Genomic DNA, 4,543 nt, shown 5'->3' on the forward strand with positions numbered 1-4,543 from the left:
ATTTGAAGACTAAAATTGATGTAACTGGGAGTGGAAATTGTTTTTTTACCGAGGGCATAATTCATGCAGGAGGATGTTTATAGCATCCAAAAGGCTTTGAGCTAGTGTTACAATACTGTCAGTGAAGTGCAGAGATGTCTAGGGAAAAGGGAGTACATTCCTGTAAAACACCAGCACAGGGAGCCATGACAGAGCTGTATCTTGTTTCCTACCCTGTGGGTGGACCCTCACTGCATCTGCATCCCCTTTCTCTCCCACCCATGCCTGGTGAGCTCCAGCTACGCTGGCATTTCCTTGGCAGAGCCATAAGATCTCTGCATGTGGCTGCAGCACCAGGTCCACCTGAGGTCCACTGTCCCCCCAACATCCCACAGAATGAGTGTCCCTCCCAGCAGAGGACCCTGGGGAGCTGGAACTGCAGCACCTGGCTCTGAGGCACATGCTGCCTCTCCTCTGGTGTTTTTCCTGGACCATGGGGGTCTTGATTTCTGACAAGGCCTCTTCTTCCCACTGTAATATAAATTGTAGTGTAAAAATATCACAGATGGGATGAGCTAAGTCCTTGACCTTGTTTCTTCGCTGCTCAAAGCCAGGTGGTGTTTCTGCCAGTTTCTCTATTGCCAGTCAGGAATCAAACAGTTCCCTGTCATTAAATTGCCAGTCCTTTGTCCCTGGGCATAGAGCAAAATAAAGTCACCTTTCCAACAGTTTGCCAACTGTTGAGACATGTTGCTATTTCAGTGTTATCTGCAATGTTATTTCCTTTGCCCAGGTGATCCACTGCCGAGCTGCTGGGACCAGACCTCGGGGATGAGCTGTGCAGCCTGCACGTGACACTGCCCTAAAAATCTCCTCTTCTCTGCAGGGGACCTGAAGAAGCCCTTGGGCTTGAGGACACCTTGGTTTGCTTGTTCCTCTCCTCCTGGACCCAGGAACACCTCGGGCTCCACCTCATCCTGCTGCAAGCTCCCAGGACACCTGGCAGCAGCACAGGTTGTCCAGGGTGAATTCCGGGTTTCTTTCTCCAAGGAAAGCTTTCCAAAACACTTGGGTCTGTGGTGGCAGTTGCATCTATCCAGTGTTTTATTAGGACAGTTTCTGCTTCAGCCTCTTCTCAGCTGTTTAGTCTGTGTCTCTGTTGCCTTTGATGGCCAGGACTGAGTTTGGCCCCTGATAGACACTTCTCCATTAATCAGAGATTTGCCTCAGTGGCAGGGTTGTTCTGAAGTGTAATTAAGTTTACAGTTTCTAATTAAATTAATTTGAGATCCTGGGGTGGAAGGCCTTTTAAGAGCAACCATGTATCAAAAAGTTGGGGGTTTTTGCTCCAGTTTTTTTGTGTAAGACTAATTTTAGCATCTGGAAGTGAAGGATGAGTAATCCTTTCTCAAGCTTTGGCGATGTTAGCTGAAGCTTTTTCTCATTCACCTGAATCAAAGAAGCAGTAAAAAATTGCTAATCACCTTGACCAAAGTACTAATTTCAGGGTGAAATATGTGGCAATCATGTACACAGACAGGAAGGGCATAATATTTGCTCAAAAAGAAGGAAAGTTCTGGACTGAGGACATGTGTGAGATCCAGACTGCAACCCTCGTGTCCTTCTTACTATGGTAATTTTTAATCCCAACATGCAGATAATTAATAGGTGGTATTTGACAGGGTGTGTCATATCCCAGTGCTGAGCCAGCCACTTTGAACAGGCTGTTGCTGTAAGCTTTACACCATCGTCAGTCAGATGGAGTTTAAAGAGTTTATAACTTAATTTTTTCAGGCTCAATCAACCAAGTCAAATATTTCCCCTGGAAGATTTGATTAAATGTCATTCAAATGTGGCAGAGAAACGTTCAAAATTATGAAAATTGACCAATTCACTCTCCTTGCCTTTGCCTGACAAAGTTATCTTAAATCTTAATAAACCTTAATCAATGCCTACTTTATACTTCCACATAAAAGCAACCCTATAAGACCCTCCCTTGGGGGACTTTAAAGGGTGTTTGGGGTCACACCAGGTCCTTACATGGTGTTTCCTCCAGGGCCAATTGCACATTAGTTCACTTTTAGTCCTGGAGAGCAGGGAGCCTCACTGCCTTTGTGCCCTGCTTGTGTTACAGCCTTTTGTGACAGGAAACTGAGCCACCCCATTGTCATTTTGAGAGCCAGCTGAAACCTTATCTCCCCAGTCTAGCCTATGGAGAAATGCTGGGGGTTTACCTCTCTTAATATAACTAAGATAATTGCAAGAAGAAAAGCTGTGGATTGAGATGTGAGAGATTTGGAATGTGGTGCTCCTGTTCTGCTTCACTTTCTGTTCCCAATGCCTGGACAATTAATAAATGCTGTTTGATGGGTTGTCTCATTTAAGGTAACTAAGAAAACTTGCCCTCCTTTAAGGCTGTTGCCTTTAGAGCTCAGTAACGTGCAATGGATAAAGGACTGAGAAGGTCATGGATTTTTAACTGGGAGATTTTTTTCCCCCAAAAAATAAAGCTGACTTGAAAAAAGATATTTTGATAAAGCTTTTTTAACACTCTGAAATGTTTTCAGTGTTTAAAATGAAATTACTTTCCAGATACGCAGTCTGAACCATGTTCTTGATATTCAAAGGTAAAATAATCATAAAACAGAATTATAATAAGGCCAGAGAGAAAGCGATAAACATTTCAAACTAATCTAAGCAGATTCAGGATGGACCTTGTCTGAGTTTTCTTTCCCTTTCTAGTTTTCATTTGTTTTGTCCTAAGCTAAAACAGAGAAATATTTCAGAATCTTCCACGTGTAAAAACATTTCCTTGCCCAGCTCTCATTGCTCGACTGAATTATTTGCAGACAGATCACAACTCCCTTCAATTAATCAGTTCCATGAATGCTTTTTCTTGCCCAATCCCTGACCCACAGCTCATTCATGGACCCCATGCTTGTGCTGATTTAATTAGCCATTTAACTCACGTGGCCTGGGAGTGTTTCCTGTTTGCACAGGCCCCCACTTAAGCTCAGGATTTGCATACAGCTTCTAATTCTCACTTAACATTCACCCTTCCAAAAACCTTTCTTGCCTCTGACCTCCCATGCTGGGATCCTTGTGGGAAGTCGATGCACTTGGAGCATGAACCCAGCTGGAATGAATTTGTTTAAAAAGCTGAGAGGACTTTCACTGAGGTTTTTCTGGCATTGCTCACCCAGTTCTAATTGCTTTATAAATTTAATGGAGTTAATGGTGGCCACTGGGTGCTGGAATCGTTGGGGATAAGGGGTATAAAGTCAGCCCAGAGTCCCCCACTCTCATCTCATGGCACAGGGAAAGGGGTCATGAGGAAAATGAGCAGGGAAGAGGCTTCTTGCAAGTGAGAGTTTAGGGTTCTGTGCAGTATGTTGGAGGTCCAAGTGATGCACCCAAAAATTGTTGCATTTACACTCCTGTAAGCCATAAAGGTGGTAAGAAGTACTATTTTTTTTGATCTACTCATTTGTTCCCAAGAGCTCGTTACTGGAAACTACCAGAAAATCGTGGCTGCCAAGATATCTCAGTTGTGCACTAAAACCTATTGACTTTAATTGTTTTGTGGGGCTTTTTTTCTCTGTGTGTTATCTGTTTGTTTTTGGGAGGTTACTGTAACATTAGTGGGAAGTTAAAGTTTTGATTCTGTATGAGAGTAACTCTGTCACTGTGTGAAGAGTTAATAAATTAGGGTAAATCTATAGGTCTCCTGTTCCTTTGCAAGTGGAAGAAATCTGTAAGTATGTTAAATCCTTCTTTTGCTGATTACTGCAGGGATTTTTACTGCAAGGTAAATCTGCGTTTTACAAGCAGGAGTGCTATCCAGGTAGATGTTTCTGACATGCATCAAAGGCAATATCTGATAATGTTCTCCTCAATTGAAGGTGACAATGATTATAGGAAAGAAATTGCCCTGCTTCTGTGCATATCCCAGAACATTAATTTCTCTACTCGAACCAAGATCCTGGAGAACAAAATACTAAAATGGCTTAAGATGAGGCTTAACACCCAATCAGCCCAATTCCCTTTGTGCATCTTGCCTGCTCACCCAGCAACGCACTGCAAAACTGCTTTCTGCACATGGATAAAGCTAAAATGTGCAGAAGAACAAGGAATGGTGTAATTCAGAGAAAGAAAAATATATTTCCAAAATATCTTATCTTGAAATGTTGCCCAGAGAGTCATGGAAAGCTGAACCTCTAAAGAAACCCTCCAGAGCCTGGGCTGATGCAGAGGAGGATTGCTCTGCTGTTGTTGCCTGGGGCCACGTGCAGGCTCTGCCTTGGGTTTGTCCCCTGCTCTGGTCTCAGTTACTGTAAGTAAAGCCCCAGCAGCCAATTTAAAAAATTAACTTTGGAGAGCTCTGGCTTTATTTCTACTTATTAAGCAACAGGGCTGTCATCTGAGAAACTGTGTTATGGATCTGCTCAGAGTGTGTCATGGTGGGCTGGGCAGTCAATGGCCACACCAGGGCAGTTGCAGAGGATAAAGAGCCCAGCCATAGCTCTGAGTGTCAAGGAGAGCAATAAAACCCTATCAGAAGGAC

The sequence above is a fragment of the Empidonax traillii genome, unplaced genomic scaffold (assembly GCF_003031625.1).
Source record: "Empidonax traillii isolate 1590-97213 ecotype Southwest subspecies unplaced genomic scaffold, ASM303162v1 scaffold258:size685985, whole genome shotgun sequence".
Classification (NCBI taxonomy): Eukaryota; Metazoa; Chordata; class Aves; order Passeriformes; family Tyrannidae; genus Empidonax; species Empidonax traillii.